The sequence below is a fragment of the Chionomys nivalis genome, chromosome 21, assembly GCF_950005125.1.
Source record: "Chionomys nivalis chromosome 21, mChiNiv1.1, whole genome shotgun sequence".
Classification (NCBI taxonomy): domain Eukaryota; kingdom Metazoa; phylum Chordata; class Mammalia; order Rodentia; family Cricetidae; genus Chionomys; species Chionomys nivalis.
In genome coordinates this window covers 8,585,047-8,608,589 of record NC_080106.1, presented here as the reverse complement: position 1 = coordinate 8,608,589, position 23,543 = coordinate 8,585,047, and the positions used below count along the sequence as shown (strand labels likewise).

At 51.6% G+C, this 23,543-nt stretch overlaps 1 long non-coding RNA gene across 1 annotated transcript in view; it reads right to left on the bottom strand.

Annotated features, from left to right (window-relative positions):
- LOC130863658 (uncharacterized) overlaps positions 1–23,543 on the bottom strand; it is a 30,658-nt gene that overhangs the window by 5,601 nt on the left and 1,514 nt on the right. Inside the window, exon 2 of the long non-coding RNA XR_009055742.1 lies at positions 3,723–3,905. This is a non-coding gene — a long non-coding RNA (uncharacterized LOC130863658). The remainder of the gene's footprint in view (positions 1–3,722; positions 3,906–23,543) is intronic.

The following is a 23,543-nucleotide window of genomic DNA, read 5'->3' as shown; positions in this document are numbered from 1 at the left end:
CAAATTGCCTCCTAAATATTTCTGTTTACACCCTGCTCATCCTACACCAGCACCGCTCTCAACCTTGGTCAGAGGAGCTTCCCTTTGCAGTATAGTGGTTAGCGCTACAATAAGTGACTATGGGTACTGAACCCTAAATGGGACATCTCTATCCATCCTTTCCCTGCAGAACTCAGGGAACACTGTGGAAGAGGAATCGGGAAGAATGTAAAAGCTGGAGACTGGGGGAGGCCTATGTCATGCTGTCTTCTGGACATGGCATTGCCATTGCCCCTTACAAACGCACAGCAACCATGGTGACCTACAATCCAGTCAGCATCTAGCGTGGATAGGAGAGGGGCTCATAAAATTCCATCCTGGCTGAACCTACTGACAACCGATGGCTGCTAGGAATGGAGGGCCAATCTTCCCGAAAGGTATGGCAACTGGTAGACTACCCGTGCCCCTCGGATGGCCAATACCCACATGCATCTGGGCAGCACTAACTGGACTCTGTTATCATAAAGAAGGGGAGGAGAAGAAGGAAGAGGAGAAGCGGGGAAAGGTGGGAGAGGAGGGAGAGGAAGTATTGAGAAAACCCAGGGGAGTGAGAGGGCTGTTGCCGTGGATGTGAGCAACATACATTGTGTACTGTATAGAACTGCCAAAGAGAAATGATCTCCCAAGACCAGTGGCAGCAGAGAAGAGCGAATGCTAATTTACTGTGTGTGACTAACCGGATCCTTGGAGAGAGAGACATGGTTGATGCCGTATCAGCTATGGACGACTTTCAAGCGGGTGGTGTGAGCATCTGTGTTAGGAAAGAGAAGAGGGAAGCAAGCCAGACGCGAGGTCAAAGGAAGGGAGAGCAAAGATGAGAAAACAGTAAAGGGCCAGTAAGATGGCACAACAGGGTAAAGGAGCTTGGTGCCACGGCTGATGACGTGGGTTCAGTCCCTGGGACCTATGTGGTGAGAGAACTGACTCCACAGAGCTGACCTCTGACCTCCACATGCATGTGCGGGGCATGCGAACAGACAAACAAATGTAATAAAGAGAACATTAAAAAAGAAAAGAAAAGAAAATCAAGGAAATAGGGGAAAAGAAGAAAGAGAAGGGAAGCCCAAAGCAGCACCTTTGAAGGAGCTAATACAGTTGACATAGGTCTCTTACGGGTTTGGTTTTTTTTTTATGACCTGCAAATCATGGGGGCAGGTTAGCATGAATAAATTCAGTGAGAGATAAAAATCCATAAACTCTTCACACACACACACACACACACACACACTTGTGTAAAACCACAAGAGACAGAGGTCTCCTGTGCTCAAGCTATACTCAGTGAGACAGTTCACTTCCTGTTGCCCACAGGTCAAGATGTTAGACTCTCAGCTCCTTCTCCAGCACCTTCTCCATGTCTTCCTTTATAAGAGTTGCCATGGTCAAGCTGTCTCTTCACAGCAATAAAAACCCTAAGTAAGGCAGCTTCTGCATGGCACCTGGGGTAGAACCACGAAGCAGCTTCACTCTGGGCCAGTCCACAGGCGGCCAGTGCTCCAGAGGGAATATTCCACCTCTCCACTATTGCTTGAGAAGTTTGGGTGTTTGGAGTAATTTCCGTTCATCTTGCAGAGGCCAAAGTGGGCCAGACTGCAGGAATTATGTGCTACATAAAGCTGCCCCTGGCCAGAGCATTTTTCCCAGGTGGTGAAGCCCAGGATTTAAGTCATTGCACTTTAAAGACATCCCCTTCTCTCCCACCGTCCATATTTCCTTCCCAGAAGCCACCAGTCCTAGCAAGCACCTCACCAAGGCAGCAAGGAAGACTGCCCTTCCCCTGGTCTGGGAGCCATTTTGTAGGGAAATGGAAGCAACATTTTCGTTCAAGGACAGGGACGGAGCATTCACCAAGAACGCCCCAAATCATTTCTGTGCTGGGAGCCACCAGCACTCAGCTTAGTTACACAGCGGGCCACGCCTTGCAGAATGCAATCACACTGCAGAGCTACCCCAGAGCATGCGCGGGCACACACAGCATCCAAACTTGGTAAGCTCCGAGCCTCTCTCATCCCTCCCTCCCTCCCTCCCTCCCTCCCTCCCTCCCTCCCTCCCTCCCTCCCTCCCTCCCTCCCTCCCTCCCTCAGGAGTGTGTGTCTGGCTCTTTCCAGGGTGGAGGAGTATTCTGCTGGGCGACTTGTCACACAGCTGACCAATCCAGAGTCCACAGGCCAGGGAGTCACATTTCTTAGCCCTACCTTGTCCTGTCCACAACTGAGCTAGGAACTCAGAGGCTAACAGCCTCGCTTGTACCTTTCAGAATCCAGTCACACCATCTACCCCTTCTGCCATGTCTGGTCCAACAAGGAAATAACTTTCTACCACAGAAATCTGTTGGTATTCTGTTATATTTATTGTATTTACAGCAAATACACAAACCCACAGCTCTCTGTCCCCAGCATATGCATGTGCACACACACACATATATACACATGTGCAAACACACCCATTCACATGCATATGCACACACATGACTGCGCATGCAGACACACATGTACTCAATCATACACACATGTGCACACACAGACACATGCATGCATACACTTAGGCTTATGCATACACTTAGGCTTATGCATACACATGCGCACACATGCAGCTCCCAGTGCACATGGAAGACAGGGCATGTCCCAAGGAGTCCAGGCCGCTGAGGTCCCCTCCGCCCCATCAGCGTCTCTGAAAGGCCCCTTTGTGACAGGAGGGCTTTGACCCTACACAATGCTCTCTTGTCCACTGGCCTCCAGAGAAGGAAGGGAGTAATTTCGCAGCGGTTTCCCCAGCGCTGAGTTCTGCAGGAGACTCACGTTTCCCAGACTGATCTGCAACGCAGACTCTGTCCCCAAGGAGATTCAGCCTGGGCCTGGAGAAGGCCAGCAGGGTGGAACACAGGAACTCGCGCCATCCTACCTGGGATGTCACAAAGCCCGGCAGGGCTCTGGCCACACCCTAGCAGGCCACTGGATAAAAGGTACTCAGAAGGAAAGCCCATTCAGCAAGCCAGGCAGTGTACCTTTCTTCCTGTGATCTGAAAGAAAAGCTTTACGTGTTGGAGAGGGCTGATTAAACACAATGCTCTGTGGTGGAGGTGGATTTTCTTATCACCTCAGCATCAGTCACAGAAACGTCGTCCAGGTTACCACCTGCAGGTGCACCTGGGGACAAACTGCACTCTCATTGTGGGGCTGCATATGGTTCATATCTCTAGAACTCCTACCTCAGCCTAGAATTCCCCCCAGAGGCCACTGGCCTGTGGTACCCAAAGCATGAGCCCCCCAAACCCAACTGACAGATGATTTGTGTTGGATCCGGCAGGAAGAAAGTTTGGGGTATCATGCTGTCTTTGGGTGAGCCCGAAGCCAACCTACAGCTGATTGAAATAAACAAAACTGGCATTTAGGAAATTCTTTCCATGCTTCTCTAGAGTAAGGAGCAGGGGTGACTTCTCAGAATGTTCCAAAAAGGGGAGCCTGGAACCCAACTCTCCACTTTAAGGAGATATGCCCTCTTGATTGTACTTGAAGGTCTGTGGACCCTTCCTGGTTGTCAGCACAGTGTGACACGGAGAAGTGGCATTCCAAGATGGAATAGAGAATCACCTGCCTGACTGTGACTTCTCCACCCAATGGCCCTGTAACTCTGAGCGATGTGTGTAACAACAGCCCCCGGGTATACATAAGGGAGTTAGTACTTACAGTGCTTGAAGGCTGTGGATGCATAATATGTCCTTGATGCTGAGCATGTTACTGTGGCTGTCTTCATTCTCTGCACACGTGTGACAGCCCCATTAGCATCCCACATGCAGGGTTCAGCTCTACTGGAAGGGCACAAAGGCCAGTGATGAAGGCTGGGACTCTGTCACTATGCCAAGCTTGGTCCTGGAGAATGTCAAAATAAACTCTAATAAACAACACGTATAAATACACTGGCTGAGGAGCCAGAGGCCCGGCATGATGGCTAACACAGGCCTGCCCAGTGGCTTAAGACTGGGCCTACAGGGCAGATGGACAGCAACCATGGCAGATGCAGTGCTGACACCTGATCAGAGTAACCCAACAAGTACCAACTCTGGTGGAACAGCTGAGTTCATCGCGCTCCCACCAGGGCCTCCCGAACCCCCACCTCAATCCCTCTCCACCATCTGCAGAGACAGGAACTAAGCCTTCGCCAGGACACAAGCAAGTCTGCATTTTGCTCTTGGACTTTGGTGCCTGGACAGGTGAGAAGTGAGTCTTTCTGCGTGAAGTGACGGGATCCAAGGCATCGTCCTGCTACGAACCACCACCCTGTACATGTAGACGTTGGCTCCGTGCTTCTGCAGATCCAGAAAGGTCTAGCCAGAAAGTATCAATCACCATCATCTTCCAGCACCGTTTCCCCAATACTGCCCCTCATGTGTTATCTGGTCTGCTTCTGGTCACTCTGGATCCTGTCCGCCTGTTGTTGATCTATCTTGCTGTGTTCCTCCATGTGTGTGATGTCTGGTGTGTGATGCCGGACAGAAAGCTGCTGGGCATGGGCGTGAATATTAGGGATGTACCCTGTGAACAGGTCTCAAGACTCCCAGAAGCCTGCGCTTGGATAGGTGTGTCCCTTATGCTTCCTGATTCTGCTTCTGCTCCTGAGCTCTGCTCTTAGGTGGACAGGAAGGTGGAGGTCCTGGAGTTGACACTGCCCTTCCTGCAGGCTCAGGTGCTGGAGGCTGGGTCCTCTGTGTGGCAGAGCTGGGTCCTTTAGGAGACGGCTCCTAGGGAAAGGTGACTGTGTCTTGGGGAACGCAGCATGCAGAGGAGCCGTAGGAAAGCACACTGCCATCAAGTGAGGCTGCTCCTCTCAGTCTCCCGGCTGCTATCTAACCTTGCCACCTCCCCCCCTCCCACCCACTGCCACCATCATGCCATTAGTTCACAGCAGGGCACAGCCAGGGCTTTAACCTCACCAAACCCCATGCTGGTTAGTGTTCTTCTGTCAACTGACGACAGGCTGGCGTCATCTGAGGAGAGGGAGCCTCAGCTGAGGACTTACCTCTCCCACACGGACTACAGACAAATCTGGGCAGCATTTTCTGGGTTGGTGATTGATGAGGAGGGCCCAGCTCACTATGGATGAGGCCACCCGTGGCTGAGTAAGCCAAGGAGAGCAAGTCAGTAAGCAACACTCCTCCATGTCCGCTTCAGGTCCTGCCTCCAGGTTTCTGCCTTGAGTTCCTGCCCTGATTCCCCTCCATGACGGACTCTGACCTGGGATGCCTAGGCCAAATAATGCCTTTTTCTTCTCACACTGTTTTTGGTCATAGTGTTTATCAGAGAAACAGGAAGCAAACTACAACACACGCACATGCACACACACACACACACACACACACGCACGCACGCACACACTGCCATCAACCTTGCCTCCCGATAAAGCGCCAAGCCTCGGGTGTTTCATCCTCCCAACAGAAGCACTAAAGCATATTGCAGGAGGGAAATCTGTCCCCAGACCCACAAGGAGATCCATGGGAGGCAAACTTTGCATGAACTCTCCTGGGCTAGCAATATCAGCCAGGGCAGGAACAACATGGTGGCTACGGCACACTACCATAGGGCTCGTTTCTCGGAAAAGTTCCACGCCCATGCCACAAAGGAACAAAACCCCAAACCCCACAGACCCACCCCGTGAAGCTCTGCCTCATGCTGTCTCCACAGTGCCTGGAAGCTCATCACTGAAGTGGGTTGACTCCTTTCTGTTGGTTTGAAGAAAAATAACTTCTCTTGTTTGTTATAGCCACATTTGTTATTTAAAGGGATAAAATAATTAAAACAAGTGGCCCCACGCCATGCCGGGTTTTATCTTTACCATCACATTTGACGTAATAATTGGACAATAACCCGGGTCCATGAACTTTATCTGTCACCCATGACTTACAATACTCATCTTTTATTTAACAATACATGGAAATTGGGTTCTTCGCTGTAGCCAGCTTCCTGGGACCAGCTTCTCTGTTTCTCTCTAGGGTCTCTCAGACAGCACAACCTATTTTCTCTCTGCTCTGGAGGCCAGGAGATGGAAGGTGGGGGCACACACACCTCGTCCTTTTGGCGACTCTGGAACTGTTCTGCCTCACTCCAGCATCCCGTGTTCCCAGTCATCCTAAGCATTCCTCACCGAGATGACCTCACCCATGTCACCATGAGCCCTTTCTAAAAAAAGGAGGGGTGGGGGGCTCAGAAGTTAAATGTGCTTGATACCAAGCCTGAGTTTGATCCCTGGAACCCACATGACAGAAAGAGAGAACCAGCTGGGCATAGTAACACACACCTCTAATCCCAGCTCTCAGGAGGCAGGCAGATCTCTGTGGGTTTAAGGCCAGCCTGGTCTACATAACGAGTTCTAGGATAGCTAGAGCTACACATTGAGACCCTGAAGAGAGAGAGAGAGAGAGAGAGAGAGAGAGAGAGAGAGAGAGAGAGAGAGACCAACTCCTGCAAGCTGTCCTCTGACCTCCACATATAAATAATTTGATAAAGAAGCTTTTTGTATCATCTTTTTACTAAACTGGCTAAAAAGCCAGGACCATAACCCTATCTGCAGTGGGACGTGGTGACTCCAGCTGTGTGGGTCCTGAAGGATGTGTCATAGATCTCCAGCCTGTCATACTCAGGGTCTGTCCCTCCAGGCTCTTTGGGGACCACACAAGAAGATGCAGTCACATACCTGCCTCAATGTCTCTTTTTCAGTCATTTCAAACATCAAGTTTAAATGTTCATTTTATTTTAAGGAACATCACATGAAATCTTTATTTTCTTGCTTTTTTTTTTTTAAGTCAGAGTCTCATTCTGTAGCCCAGGCTGGCCTCAAACTTACAATGATCCTCCTGCCTCAGCCTCCTTTCCTTCTTTTCCATAAACAGGCACCCCCTCCTGTTTTCGTCCCTCGTACATTCTAGAATGCAGAGAGCATAAAAAACTGCCCAAGATCCCAGGCAGCAGACTCTTGGTCCCGTGTCTGTGAGGTGGCTTCTCTGCCCTGGCTCCACGTTGGGGCATCTCTACACCTCACCCACTCCTGTTTGCGGCACTGTGCCCTCCTCTGTTGGTATCTCACACACAAGGTCCCTCTGCTTCCATTCCCTTAGCTGGGGATACCTGTGACCCTGGGTACCTGGCCAGGTGTGCCAACCTACGCTGGTGGCAGGACATTCACAGGAAAGCGGTTCACTGAGGCGACATTACATGGAATAAAGAGATGCCCAGCTCAATCAGTCCAGAGAACCCTGACTTACAGAGGCAGTCAGTGCAACCCAACTCCATCCACATAGAAATGTGCACAGACACAAGGCTCTGCTGCCCAATGGGGTACCACACGGCAATGAAAATGTACCTCTGTGTAGGGGCCTGGGGAATTCTTACTCCCGGTACAGGGTGTCTGGCATCAGCACACTCACTGTCAGCTTTGACTTACACATGACAGCAGGCCTTTCTCTGGGTCTTCAAGTCTGGAGAGGTCACCAGTGGGTGGCAGGGCTTGCTTTATAAGGGTCTTTGACCCTTAGAATCTGTTGACCTTGAGAAAATTGTCCGGCTCGGCCGTGGACGCTTCTGTAGTATTTCAGTTTCAATACAATGACTGATGCTTTCTCTCAAGTCTGTGTTGGTACTGACTAGACAAGGTGATAGCTGGCTTAAGAAGTGGGACAGCCAAAGCCACCCCTCCAGCGGACACAGGCTTCTGGGAGTGTGTTTGGGGGGGTCCTCTCTAGTCCCAGAAGAGGGACCTGTATCTGCTGTGACTGGAGGCCCCTTTGCAGATATAGCCTTGGTCTAGAATCTAAATAGAATTTGGATTTCCCAGAATCCTTTGCAATGTGCACAAGCTGGAGAGGGTTAAATTCAGTGGTTGCCCCTTGGTGTTTTCTACACAGAGTTCCAACCTCCAGGCTCCAGCTGGGTGGTGTACTGGTGTGCATTGTAATTCAATTGTCCCGTGGTCACGTCCTGGTTCTCTTCAGAACTCTTTCTTGAGCCAGCTATGGGGTTCAGGCCTCTGGTCCTTCAGGTGACCCTGTATCAAATCCCATCTGGGCAAATGACCTGGGTGCATCAGTCACAGAACCTCTCAGGACCTAGGTGTCAGGAAAGATAAAGAGGGAGCGGTGTGTGCATTAACTGGAGGCATTACATGACCCAAGTATCTGGTTTGACACCCCAGGCTCTGGTACCAGCTTGCAAATATCCAGACACTTCCATGTGAGGTGCGATTGGTACACAATTCTATTCAGGGTATTAAGAGTGGTGTATCCCTTGGGATGGTCACGTGAGCCAGATGTCCCTGTTCCCCAACCCAAGCGTCTACAACCCCCAACGATGCCCTGAGGTGGCAGGGCTTCTAGGAGGAGCCCTGTGGTGGCCTTAGAGCCTCCATGAAAAAGACAGGAAGCATCTTTGTCCCCTTCATGCCGTGTGGGAAGGTGACAGAACAACATGGCCCCTGGAAGGGGGCCCTACCATGTAGTACCCGGGCCTGAACCTCCCACCCTTCCAGAACTACAGGAAATATGTCTGTTTTCAAGTCACCACCACTGCCAATGGCACTGTGCTAAGGCAGTGCTGACTGATGAAGAAACAGAAAGTAGGGTTAACATTGTCCTCTTTTGAGAGGCAGGATTTCAAAAATAACAACAATAATAATAGTAATAGAAAACTGGGCATCTGCATCAGCTGGTCAGCTACAGGATCAGGCAGAGCTCCAGGCCTTTCTGGTCTCTCCTTCTGGCCACCTTACCCCTCATAACACACACACACATACACGCGCGCGCAAGTAGACAAGTATGTGTTCACTTTTGTTCTGATGCATGTGGAAGGAAGAGGTTGACACTGGTGTCTTCCTCAATCCATCGCCACCTTCTTTTGGAGACAGGGTCTCTCACTGAACCTGGGGGGAGTTCAGCTAGGCTGCCAGGCCAGCAACTCAGACCCTCTGGTCTCCACCTCCCTCCCCAGTGCCAGGGCTGGAGGCAGATACCACATCTGGCTTTTTATGTGGGTGCTGGGGACCAGCACTCAGGTCCCCAGGCTGGCAGAGCAGGCAGACTCTGGAGCCATTTGTCTCCCCCAGCGCTTCTGGAAACTTTATGTGCCTGGGATTTTTTTCACATGGAGGGTGGCTTTTTATTTTGTTTGTTTTGTTTTTTTCAAGACAGGATTTCTCTAGGTAGCTTTGGAGCCTGTCCTGGAGCTCACTCTATAGACCAGGCTGGCCTCAGACTCACAGAGATCCACCTGCCTCTGCCTCCTGAGTGCTTGGATTAAAGATGTGTGGTCAATAAACTCTGTAGTTCCCTCTTTTCTTCTGTGATGATTTGAATGAGAATGGCCCCTGCAACCTCACAAATTTGAGTGTCTGGTCACCAGTTAGAGGGGACTGTTAAGAATTAGAAGGTGTGGTCTTGTTGGAGGAGGTGTGTCATTGTGGGGAGGGTGGAGATTTAAGGTTTCAAAAGAATTCTTGCTGCTGTGCCTTCGACTGGGTATCAGGGCTGAAACCACACGCTCAATTAAATGCTTTCTTTTGTAAATTGCCTTGGTGTGTTGTCACAACAATAGAAAAGAAACTGAAGTCACACGTGGTGACTCAGGCCTTTAATTCCTGCATTCTGAAGGCAGAGGCAGGCAGACCTCTGAGTTCAAGGCCAGCCTTGTCTAAGGGGCGAGTTTCAGGATGGCCTGGAATTCTCAGAGAAACCCTGTCTCTGAAAACAAAAGAAAAGAAACTAAGACACCTCCCAGTTCACCCTGTGGGACCAGCTCAAGAAAACAACAATTTCAGGCTGTGCACAATGGTTCACACCTTTAATCCCAAGGGCTCAGGAGACAGAGGAGACAGATCTGTGTGAGGCCAGCCTGTAGCAAGTCCAAATGAGCTGGAGCACTATATAATGAGACTGTTTCAAGAAGAAAGGAAGGAAGGAAAGGGAAAAGTCAAATGTATTCCTTTCTAATCACAGAAAAATAAAATGTAACAACGTGAATACCATATTCAACCTCCATGCACTGAGCCCAGCATCAGCCATACCAACTCAGGCCTGTCTTGTTCTTTTTTGCCTTGCCCACATTCCCAACCCTCCGATTAGGCTGGGGTTCACCCTGAGTCTGTGGATGGGACTGGCTTCCCCCCATGTGGGTCACATTCTGACATATCCTGTTTGGAAGTGTCCTTATGAGGGACAGAGGCCTTACTTTCTCAGGGGAAAAAAGCATGGTAGGAACACACACATTCACATGTGTATATACATGCATGCACACATGTGCACGCACACGGGCATGCAGAAAAGTCATGCCTGGGCATGCCACACACACTCATGCTGTGCACACACAGGCATTCACACATGCACACAGGTGTGCAGAATTGGTGCACATGCACTGTGACTCTAGGTGCTTGGAAGCCCTAAGTCACCATGAGCATAGATTAAGGACTCACCTTGGCACCCACACATCCTGAGCCCAACTCTTTCAGCTGTGGAAAGTGAACTCTGAGACTCAAGCTCAACCCCTGAAGGTCACGAGATAAAAAACACCAGACACACTAAGGACTTAGCCTCCAGTTCTGCCTCTGGTCTGGATTCTGGTTCCATCACTCCCCAGTGTGTGACCCTGGAGGAGGATTCTACCTCCCCCATGTTCTCATCCGGTGCCTCCCTCACCAACTAGCCTCTAGTCAGCCTCTATGATGCTCAGGGATGACCCCTAGACATGCAGTTGCAGCAGCCAGATGCTCTCCTTCTCAGCCCCCTATGTGTCAGTTGTGATGATCCTGGAAAGCCAGGAGAATGGGCCAAATCCAATTCCAGTAGGATACAGCCTGCCGGGGAAGCCTAATCCTGAGTCTTCTGAGTGTCCCTGGACCAGTCTCTCAGAAAGTCCCACTCCCAGTCCCACTCTCAGAGGGAATGACGCATGGAAAACAAAAGCTCCTTTGGAACAGAAAACTCAGGCTCAGTCCTGAGGTCCTAGTACCCTTTCCAAGGCACTGCCGTCCTGATGGAGGTAAAACAGTTCTGTAAACAGAGTCCAGGAAACAAAGTTGCCATCTCAGACCAACAGAGCCCTTCCCAGCCACCAAACAGCCCAATATGTGGAGACACTGGCTTCTGGTACAAGGAGCAGGTGGCCCAAGTCCAGTGACGAGACTCAGAGTCTGGCACTAAGGTATGGAACTTGTCGGCAGAGCTTGTCGGCAGAGCCGCCATCCATGCCTCACCCCTTGGAGGCCCTGAGCAATTCAGGACCAATTCGGCAATCTGGACCACTTCCTGCTCATGACTTCACAGCAATAATTCCCATATCTACACCAGCCACCAAAAAATGCATCTATAGCTGACCTAGCACAAACTCTGATGCCGATGAGCATGTGGAAGGACTCTGCACCCGCTTCTCCCAGGAGCACACCCGCTATTCTGATTCCTAACACCAACCAAGAGGAGCAACCTAGGCTGCCGAGCTTACAGACCTTCTCTCCGAGTGAAAGCTGTGAGCCCTTCAACTCTACCTCTCAAATCTGTACTCCTCACTTGTACCACCTGAGAAACAGAGAGGACGCACACCTCGAAGGGCTGTGGGAACTGACCACCTGTGAGGAACCCAGCACTTACTTCCCAGAGTCACACAGTGTTGCCATCTCAGAGGTGCCAGTGACCCACCCTGGAAACATGCTGTGTGTGTGTGTGCACGAGGTCAAGCACGTGCACTTGTCTACAAAGGTGGCAAAGCTGCCTCTACTCACCGAGGCTGAGGTTCGGGCCCAGCCCCATCTCTGGTTTGGAATGGGTGCTAAGGAAGAGACTGCATGAGTATTCTGGAGGCCAAGAGGCTGTGTGCATGTGTACGTGTGTGTATGTTATGTGTGTATGTGGTATGCATGTGTGGACTCCAGCAGGCAGGACCTAGAAGACCAACACAGCCCACACCACTAAGGCATTCAGGACCCCTGGGCAGGATGATGGTGTAATGGTAGAAGACCTGGGATCTTGTCTGACCCGGAAGTTGAAAGCTGAACCATGCATGGCTAGCTGGCTGGAGACCTAGCCTCAGATAGCAGCTGCTGTATTGGGAGAGGGGGCTCAGCCTATGACTAATCTGCCCTCCAGAGACCTCAGACAAACATTTAGACTGGGGACTCCCTCCTTTCTTCTGATATGTCCAAATATTTGTATTTTGTGGGTCACCCAAGCCTCTTCCTGAGAGTCAGGATTTAGGATGCTCCTGCCCACACAATCCCAGTCCCTCAGAGTGAGGCTGAGAACCTTCAGTGTGTCACTTGGGCCACCTGTGCCCAGGATGGTGAGGAAGGGGGTGGTAGGCTGGCCGGAAGTGACTTAGAGCATCTTTTGCTGAGCCCAGGCTCTAGCTGACAGAAACCTGGGGCCTGGACTGGGAGCCAAAGTCTAGCCCTCTACCCTGGACCCCAGTTCTCCTCCACCTCTCAGAAGATTCTGCTCATTCATTCATTCCTCCCAGCAATCCAAAGTTACCCTCTACTCCCTGCCCTTCCCTCCTCCCCCTTCTCCCTTCCCTCCTCTCCTCTTCCCCTTCTCCCTAGGGCTTCAGGCCTGCTCTCCCACTGAGCTGCACCCCCAAAATGACTTGCCTGTCTGCTTCTGGAGCTCCCTCCCTGACCTTCAGGGTTCACTGAGTTCTCTGACTTTCATTCCCCTCAGAGGTCCTGGGAAGAGACTTGACTTCTCCCCCAAGTCACAGATGAGACTGTTGCAGTAAAGAAAGGCTGAGTAAGCCACCCAAGACAGCCCAGAATCAGGGGCCCACAGACCTGGCTCACTCTCACACTGTTGCTGGCACCTCTGTGGACAGTCTTTTTAGGACTCCCCACTGCAGGCCTAGGGGGCATCTGTCAGGATACCAGCTCCTGCTCCACAGTGGTACAGCAACTCACAGGCAGATGCCAGGCCTGTGGTGGGTACAGGCAATGCCAGAAAGGGCCTGGAAGCCGGCTGCTCCTGCCTGGGTCTCCTGGAAAGCCCAGCCTGTACTTAGCTCTCATGGTAAATAACAGTCCTGGTTTCTGCTAAAAGGATTCATTCCCAGAATGCAGTCATTTCCATCCCCTGCCCGCTACAACCCGTATTTTATGGCTAAATATACGCCATAATGAGGCTCTGGCCTGATAGCGTCGTTAAGGAGATATTTGACCTTGGGTTTAATTGCAGGATGGAAGAAATGGCTGGGGCGCACACAAGGGACCCTGCCAGCGCATTCAGGACTCAGCATCTGGTGTCTCTGGCCCAGGAGAAAGTGGAGTCACAAGAAAGCTGTGCCTGAGGCCAGTGATGCTCAGCCAGGACCCATCCTGGAGTCCCCAGACTCGCCACATGAGGGCCACCCTAATCCTGAGGGACTTCAGTCTCTTAGCTCTTCCTTATGCCTGACTCTGGCCTCTCCAAAGTTCCGGGGGACTCGGGGAGCCACTGCACTCCAAGAGCGAAGGGAAGGGTTAGCCACCTCTTGGGACAGACCAACATTATTTGAAGCGGAGTGCACCTGACTAGGGTCAGGCCGAGATGGACGCAGGACCTGCCCATTGAGTTAAGATCACAGCCTGGCTGGAAAGTGGGGGTGGAGCTGTAGCCTAGCTAACCGACAGGGAACTCAAGGCCTGCAGCCACACAGGGACTCCCCACTTCCCGACCCCTTGCTCTGTACCTCTGCAGATTCTTCTCTAGACTGCTCAGTGTCAGCGCTCCGGAGCCTGTCAAGCGGGTGTCAGTGAGTGCCTGGGTTTGAAGAATGTCTTTGAAAGATGGCCGCCTGCCGATAGCTGTGACTTAACGCCCACTTTGTTCTGTTTTGGGGGATTAGGGACCATAAGTATCTGGGGAAGGTCAGGACGCTGCTGTTCCCCCAGTACAACCACACACCTACCTTGCCACCCAAGATCTTTTGATGACCAATTAAGAAAAACCCAAGCTGATCAGGGTATCATAGACCTGTGAGTTCAAGGCCACCCTGATCTACAGAGCAAGTTCCAGTCTGGCTCCGGCCATACAGAGAACCCATCTCAGAAAGCAAAACAACAAGAAAAGGGAAGGAAGGAAGGAGAAAAAGAAAGAAAAGTCCAAAGGTGTCACTGGCTCTATTACAGAAGGTGGAGGGCTCCCCACGAGTGTGTGAACCTACTGGATGCCTAACCTTAGAGTGAGGGTTCTTTCTGGCCTGTAGTCCAAGCCTTCAGAAACTGAAGCAGGGGCATATCAGTGAGTGTAAGGTCAGTTCGACTCTAGAGGAAGAACCTGTCTTAAAAGTGAATACATTATTCCCCCCTACACACACACACACACACACACACACACACACACACACACTGACAGGGTTTGTCTGTGTAACAGCTCTGGCTGTCCTGGAACTTGCTTTGTAGATCAGCCAGACTAGCCTTGAACTCACAGAGAGCCGCCTGCCTCTGCCTCCCAAGTGCTGGGATTAAAGGTATATACATATACATATTTAAACCCAACCCTCTCCTTCTGAACCCTCCATCCAAGCAGACATCATTTGAGTCCCCTCTCCTTTGAAAGGTTGTCTCCTGAACTCGGTTGGGCTCCTTGGTGCTAAGCTGGCTGAGCACCCAAGGCCTGCTGAAGTTATGTAGGTGTGTTTTACACATAGGAAGAAGCAAAGACCCCAAAGGATGAGATTGTGGAACCCCAAAATTGACCTGAGGTCCAGCTCTCTAGGTGGGAAGCCAACTGGGCTCCCCCTTCCTGCAGGCATCGGCTGCAGAGCTGAAATGAGGCCATACCCAGTCTTGACTGCACAACACGGGCAGCGAAAAGAGCAGAGGAAGTGTCAGATAACCGAAACCGCCCTCCGCTGTCTCGTATAACCAGAACGGCCTGGTCCGCTGTCTACCAGGAAAAGATTAGACAAGGCTTGAGCTGAACAGCTGGGTGGACAGTCCGAGTGGGTCTGGCTTCATAGTGTGGCCAAACTGCTGATCTGGAAAGGGGCTGGGGACACTTTTCCAAAAGTCGGTCAGTCCTCTGTCCTGGTTCTGGTAGACACCCCTTACCTACCTAGCTAAATAAACCACCACCACCCACTGCCCAGAGGAACCCTGAGGCTCCTGTTTTGATTTTTATTTTTTTATCCTGAGTTCTCCTTTGATAGAAGAAAATATAAGGGGTGGGTAGCCTGCTCCACTGCCACCGGGCTTTTCCATAGGCAGCCCAGAGGTGGGCAGGGGTACAGCTGTCCGGAGAAAAAGTGGGGAAAGATTGTCTCAGGAAGGCGGACCCAGGTTCGCGTTTGGAAAGACCAACTGCTCTGGGGGAGGGAGGTGCCTGGGTGCGGAACAGGAGTCAAATCCCTGGCAAATTCTATTACAAAAGGAAAGGGAAAGTCGGGCAGGGAAGGATTAGCGCCCCTCCCAGGGCCGTTTTAATGAGTCCTTTCTCCTCTGAAAATCCAGTGGTACTGCAGCCTCGGACAGCACGGTTTTCCAGTCGGGAGGATTGGAGGGTGGAGGGCTCGCGAGTTGGAGTGGGGGTTCCTGAAGCAGCATCCCAGGCTGGGGTGGAGTTCCTGCTAAGTCTCCCAACGCCAAACGAGAGCCCTTTCAGCATAGAGTCCCCCAGCGGCCCCTGACTCGGATCGTGTGCTGTTTGTAACCCCATCCTTTTTCCATTAACGTAAACACCACTTGAACAAAAATATACAGGGCCACCTACTTCGCCGGGAAGATGGTCCAGCGCCCACCGACCGGCTTCTGTCCAGGAGGCACTCAGGGACGCCAGGTCCTCCCGCCCCCCCCCCAAGTCACGCACCTCAGGTGGCTTTGAAGCCCACCACTCCAGCCTCTCCAGTCTCACCCCCATGTCAAACATTGGCTGGTCTGGGGGAGTCCGGAGTTGTCAGCTCAAATTTCTGATTAAACCACTTGCTTGATAAAGCTGGCCAAGCTGGCTCCTCTCTACCTGCCCACCGCCATGATGCTCCCTGCCCTGCCGCACAGGCCCTGTTGCCCACCACCACCTTGCAAGGAGCTGTTTGAGTTGGAGCCGCTAGGTCTTCCTTCAGCTGGAGGCCGAAGGCGGGAAGGGGTGGGAAAAAGGCCAGGCCTTGACCTCAGCTAGGCATGGCCCCCTGGACCTTTTGGTGGCATCAGATCAGATGTGTGAAGGGATGAAGATGGTATCTGTAATCCTCAGTAACTGAGCACTGTGGCCATTCAGGGGCTCCCTGGCTTCACTTGAGCCCTGTGATCATGGAACCTGAAAACTGGGTACTGGAAAATAAGTCAGACCCCCACCAGCTTCCAAGGCAGGTCTCCAGAGGCCCAAGCAGGTGGAGTTTGAAGCTGACCTTGCCACCACCATACACCATATGGAGCTAACTAAACCTCTACGTGACAACACCCCTTATTAGCCTGATCGCCCTCGAACCACTGTCCCCCAGTTTAAGGGCACCTCTTTGTTTTTCATAGGCAAAAAATCAGATGGAAGCACCCCCAATTCACAGACAATCACCTCGGAGGCAACCTGGGCTGCAGAGTCCAGCACGGAAGTCTTCTCCCTGGCCAGTACTCAGGGTTGGGTACTCAGACCACAGCCAAAGGGGCAGAAGATGCTGGACTGGGACCGCCCCCTTCCACAGAAGGTGGCTGGTGTGTGTCCCTGTGCCCTGACTCCCTGGTCCCCCTATTGCCAGAACAGGAGGAAAGAACTGAAACCTATCCCAAGTCAGACAGGCAATGCCCTGATGGTACGCATAGAGACGGATGCATTAGGAGAGTGCCTAAGCCAGTTTCCCAGCAGAACGGTCAGATTTGGGGCCCCGAGGGTCCTTCCCCAGCTCGCACTCCTCCCCCGACTGGTGGAGGGAAAATAAACACCGAGTTCACAAAATCAGGACCCGTCATTAGCCCAACCGCAGAAAAAGAGCTCTTCACAGAGCAACAGAAACCAGCCCGGACTGCCAGGGACCCTCCTGCTGCTTTGCCCCAGGGGACTCGGATCCCACTGCAGCTGGGGCCACCAGGCCAGAAAGGAGCGGACTCAGTCAGCTACTAAGGGTACTTTCTCTGCCTCCACCAGCATCCAGATCAACGAAGTACCGCCTCGGCCGAAGGCCAGTCAAAGATGTTTTTTTCTCCCCCTTCCCATTCCCCCAGGGACTGCGATGGGGGGAAAAAGGTTCCAGACAGACTCACAGAATTGAGGGAGTCTCCGCTGCTTAAAAAGGAGAGAGAGAAAACTTAAGAGCAGGTAGGAAGCAGCCAAGGGCAGCTCGGCTCTCACCTCCTAGGAAGAGACCACGAAAGCCCGAAAACCCGCTAAGCTGGGAGGGAGGGTGGGAGGAGAGAGTGCTCGTTCAAGCCCACGAAAGAGCCAATTCGATTCCTAATTAGGGTTGGTTTTCATGGTGAATTAAATAGGTCTCGGCCCAATTTGCAGGAAAAATAATGACCCCCTCATCGGAGGGCAGCGGTGGAAGACTGTCTTCAGTTCTTCACAGAGAGAAGGGAGGCGAGAGGGAAGATGAAAAATGAAGCTGACCTAGGGATATAACGAAGTATTCGAAATATGTTTGGGTTTATATTTTCCCAAAACAGCTAATTGTGAACATCCTCCCATGCCAGGGACAGCTTTTTTTTTTTTTTTTTTTTCAGGCAATTAATCGAGAGTGCGGTGTGGGAGCTCCCTGGTGCTGGGGTAAAGACTGAAGTACGAGCAGCAAGGCAGGGCGCTCCTTTCCAAAGAAACAGGCATTCAGTCAGGAACCAACTGGGAAGGGCTGGGGTACTTCTGAGCTTTGGGAAATTACATTTAAACATGAGAGGATGAGAAGGCTTGGGCGCTCTGTCCTCCTTTTGACTCCTTTTGTTTGGTTTGTCAATTTGCAGGGTAGAAAGTGGCTGGCTAGGCTGGGGATGTGGTAGTGGTTAAATATTGCTGGCTGGGAACAGGGTGAAAGTTGAATGGGTAGCAAAAAATAAAAAATAATAGCCCTAAACGAAGAGAAAGAGAGGAGGCGCAGAAGGAGGAGGAGGAGGAGAGAGACAGAGACCGACAGAAGGGAGGAAAAGAACCGTAAATTGCAAGGGGCTAAGGGGCTCTCTGGGCACTGGTGAGTTCCTGCAAAGGCCCTAGAAGAAGAATCTGGTTCATGAGCAACCCCTCCCGGGTCTGTTTATGAAGGGAGTGGGAGCTCTGGCCTCTAAGAAGCAAGTCCGGGTTTCTGCTCAAAAATCCTTGTCTTCCAAGCTCAAACCTCGAGAGCGGCCTCATAAGGACTCTCTTAACTCTTCAGAAAGGAAGGTCAGAGGATGAGTCCCCCTACTCAGCAAGACCACCCTAGAACAATTCTGGGGACACTGCACTGCTCCAGAGGTGGCCAGCCAGTCCCACTCCACCCCCTCCCTGGCACTTCTCAGAAACGGGGCAGGAGAGCGTGGTGCCGGGAAACAGTTGCTCCCCAGCTTGCTGGTTCTGCTCTCTTGCCAAATGAGGAGGAGGGGAAACCAGTTAATGGGGCTGAGGGGGGCAATGCTGGAGGTGTACTTTTGTTAAGAAACGTGGTGGAAAGCTAGAACATCAAGCTTGCTCTACACTCTGGTAGAGTTGGAGACCTTGTGTCTGGCAGCGATGAAGATATCTGTACGGTTGCAGGTTCCATTCAGAAGGCAAGCTCCTTCAAACAGCTCTCAGAGTACTGGGGCCCTCCTGTTTACCCCTGGGTGAGCTGTACTATCCTGCCAGGGAACGGGGCTCAGAGCTGGCAGGTGCTCAGAGCTTCTCCAGGGTCCAGGCTGTCCTTCAGGAAAGCCCTAAGGGGAAGCCAAGCTAGTTGCTATCAACTACCTGGAAATCACAGTCTATGAATGGGGAAGGAGCCTGCCCCAAGAGAACACCCCTGACCAGGTGGGAAGCTCCTTCAGGGGTTCCGAGGACAATAGACTGAGACCAGGACTAGTTCTGTAGAAGAGGGCTCCCGCGTGGACTAACCCCCCCTCCCCGCACCTTGTTCCCTCGAAACCAGGCAGGGATCCTTGCCCCTGAGAACCCCTCACCTGTCTCCCCACCTCCAATTCTCTTTTCTACTAGCCCTGAGCCCAGGCTAAGACTCCACAGACTCTGAAGAGTTGCTTCAAAAGGGGGGTGTTAGATCTCACCCTTGCCCTGTGAACAGTAAGGCTCCAGGGCTCTCTGCACCTTGGGAAGAACCACCCCACACAACTATGACCAGCCGACCTGCTCTCCCCGACCACACAGAAGAGAGGTGGTAGCCTTATTCTTGCTTGCACAGAGAGGCAAGGTCACTGGCTCTGGGCCACAGAGCGGTGGAACCGAATCGTAACCATAAATCGTTACTACGGGGCCCAAGTGGTTATGTTTATTTGTTCGTTTAACAATCTGACATGGTTTGAGTTTACGCTGTCTTTCCTCCCTGACCCACCAGACTCCTTGAACACCACAGTTCTGATGTTTCTCTTCTTCTCCATGGGTCAGGTCAGGGATGTGCACTGACATTATTCTGATGGCAAGATGAGGGAACTGAAGCCACGGGAGGCAGAAGGAAGCACCTTGATGGGCCTGGAACAGAATGTCTGCCTCTGTGCACAACAGTGGATGCTCACAGCACAGCATTTTCACTAACACACACATGCACACACACAGAGAGACCTGTACACACATGCACAGGAGTGTACACACATGCACAGGAGTCTTCGCCCCCACACACATATGCATGTGCGTGTACACTCACGCGTGCGCGCGCACACACACACACAAACACATTTCTTTTTCCTCCTAGGATCCTATCCTATCTTCCTGAGGGTTCTCAGTCAGGCTGGGCTTCAAGCATCTCTATGGACACCTTACTCTTTGCTGCTGCTCCAGGTGAACCTTAGTCCTCCTGAAAGCCTCATCCCCCCTCAATCCCTGTCTAGAGCAAGCACCCCCATTCTCTCCAGGTGACTCCACTGACTTCCCACTTCTAATTTATTTTGTTCGTCACACTCATGGAGATCCTTCTGCCTCAGCCTTCTGGGGTTGCAGGTTCCAGGCATCACCCCCCCCCCACACACACACACACCCGCTTAAAACCTCATTTCTTCTCTGATTTCCCTGAAACTGCCACCTCCCCCAGGCCACTAGTTCACTCTTTTACCTGAGTGCCCAAAGCAGGCATGACCACAAGGCCAAATAGAAACAATTCTAACCCGGCTGGGACAAAAAAGGAAAGGAAGGAAAATAAAAAGAAAATAAAATTCACACTGTTGCTGGCAGGGGATATGAGAAAAGGGTACCACCTTTTCTTATGGGGCTCTGCTGGGCGCTGGCAGGTGAGAGATAGCTTCTCTCTGCAAAGGCAGTCCCCACCCTTTTCAGTGCCCTCCAATGGGGCAGGCTGGTAAGTGTGCATGAATGTGCAGCAGCCACTGGCTGAAGGCAGCTTGGGAGTGAGACCTGCACACCAGCAGGTTCCCAGCAGCAAATAGTTTAAGAAACAAATCTGAGCCTGTTTCCCAGTCCCGACTATTTCAGCAAGAGTACAGCCCTGCTGCTGAACCCTCTCTGCTTGGGGTGTTCACGCAGACTGTGTGTGTGCTTGGGTGTGCTCGGTCTTATAGCCTCTCTCTCAAACCTGAACAACATAAAAATAAAGATATCTGGTCCTTGACATTCAATGTGTGTTTTATTGTTGACTTGTTTTGGAAGCTCATTCTCATCTTCCTCCCCCTTTGCCCTCCACCTCAGTCCTACATTTCCCTAGGGAACCTCAATCCCCACTCCATCCTCACCTCTGTGAGCACTTATCCTCTGCTCAGACCTGTCCTGAGAAACCCCGCTCTGGTGTAGTGGTCTCTCTCTCTCTCTCTCTCTCTCTCTCTCTCTCTCTCTCTCACACACACACACACACACACACACACACACACAGACAGAGGCAGCAACATTCTATCTTTCTAAGTCCAGATGCTCAAGCAGCTGGGATAAAAACGTTGGAGACACTTGGAAGGAAAACGCTGCCTAGGAACCAGGCATCATCAGAAGTCAGCCTGCAAGAGACGGAGTATCCCTGGAACCTTCTCTTTCTTGGAGTAATACCATCTGATCATTCAGGAAAGCTCCCAACCATTACCCAGGGAAGAGCTGTGAATTCCGGAGCTGCGATGCCATCAAATATTTCACTGAAGGACGTCATGGAAAATGACGCTTTGGGGTAAAGGGCCAGTGGAGGAAGAAAGCTCAGACCTTAGCACTAACCTTATTTATTTGTTTAGACAGAGTTAGCCCAGGCTACCCTTAACTCATTGTGTAGCTCAGAATGACCTTGAACTTATGATCCTCGCCTCTACTTTCCAAGTGATGGCATGTACCAAGCCTGGTTTATCTGGTTCTGGGTATTGAATCCTGGGCAAGGTAAGTGGGTGTTTTATTTTTATACTACCAATTGAACTATATCCACAGCCTTATTGTTTAAAAAAAAACAAATCATTAACCCGTTTTCAAGGTACAATGCACAGGGAAGCTATAGGTTCTAGAAGCCGCTGGTGGTGGTGGCACTTGACAGGCCTCAGACACGAAGAAGAGCCAAAGAAGAGCCGTGAGCTCCTTCTCCTCACCTCCTTCCTCCAATAGCAAGTTCCTTAATGCTTGGCTACCAGAACACCCAACAGAACCCCCTCCTTACTATGAGGTGTACCCCAATACCAGCGGCAGCATCGAGCCTTGTTTCAAAAGCAGCACATTGTACCATCTGACAGAAACCACACACAGTACTCTGGACGTCCCAGAGCCCCATTTCTGTGGTCTGCTGAGTTACAATATTCTGTCTCCTGGGCACACATTTAGAACACACTCCAGAACATTCCACCTGTAACATGCAGTCCTGATCACATCTCACCACTGTGCACGATGCAGTTATGTCTTGCAAGTTCTTTACAGCCCCTCATCTCACACTCTAGCATTCTGCACACACACATCCGGGTGTGATGTCCACATAGTTATTTATTTGGGACAGCATCTCGGCATCCCGGCTATCCCAGACTGATCCCCAACTTGCTAAATTCAAGGATGACCTTGAACTTCTCCTGCCTCCACAACCCGAGTGTTGGAATTACACTGCTGTCCTGGTTTACCAGTGCCGGGGAAGGAATTGAGTGTTTCTGTACACACTTTCGCTGGTCACTCTACCAAGTAAGCCGGTGGATAGATTAAAACGGAGCCCTGCCCAGTAAGAATCTTCAAATACTCATTACATGTGAAACCATCACACCAGATCGAAATACTCCTCCAGTCGTGCGCAGGGCAGAACGGACGGAATTTGTTTGTTCGCCTTTTGCCCCTCTACATCCACCTCCCACTCTCAAGTTTTCAGGGTCATCCTTGGTGCCTGCTCCACGCGCCCACTTTGCCCACGGGTCAGCCTCTGTAGGCAGGCAGCACTTTGGATCCTGGTGCCCACTGGCGATTTTCCACCCACGTTCCCTCCCGTCGCCACCCCTGCACTTCAGCCCGCGTCCCTCGTGCTCCCTCCTGATTCCCCGGGATGCGCAATCTCTCGTGGGGTCCTGACCACGCTAATGCGCAGCAGGGCGGCCGGCCTCGCTGTGGGTGGTCGGCGGCGCCCGCGGCCCCACGGCCGAAGCAGGATCTGGTTCCGCGCTCGGGTTTCGCCGGGCGCGCTGTCGGCCGGCGTCTTCACTTAAGCAATTAGCCAATGCAGATACCTGGGGCCCCGGAGAGTGGGGGGCGTCCTCCCCGAAACGGGGACATGGGGGGGGCAGCGCCGAGCGCGTAGGGATTTGATTTGAGAAGGGGGATTTGATTTGAGAAGGGGAGGACGTCTTGTGAATGTTCAGCCAAGTGCAAGTATCTTCCTACAAACTCTCTGACCCTGCCTCCCTGGGGACTTTGTTTGACATCGTCCTTTCCTGTAGTCCCAACTCATTGTTGCCACAACCCTAAGAAATGGGTGCTGCAGTTGAGGAAGCGTAAGGAGAAAACTTGGTACAGTACAAAATGGCCAAGTTAGGAGCATCCTAAGTTGGGAGTTCAAGCCCTGCACTGGGAATATGGGGAGGAGGCTCCCACAGTCTCTCAGGAAACGTTGCAAGTCTGCTCCTGCAGTCAGACTCGATCCCAGTTACACAAAATGACCAAGGGCTTGGCATGGCCACCCCCCAGGTCCATCCGAAAAGGAACCGCTTGTGCGGTTGACACTTTATTAAAAAAAAAAAAAAAAAAGGAACCACCGGTGTGGTTGACACACTTTGGCGGTAGGTAGCTTACTGGGACCCTGAGTACTCGTCCAGAAAGGGGGGGGGGGCATTGACAGACCCTACCGCTGAACCTCCGATTTCCCTCTTCAAACGCATGAGATTTAGGAAGAGCAAGGAGTGTCTGAGAACTAACTTTTCTTGGAACTCATAGGCAAGCCCACCATTGCTATAAATGTAGTTTAACTGTATAGGGGGTCCTTTACATTACAGGACCAGGCTCTCAGCCTGAAAGTAAGTATTGGCAT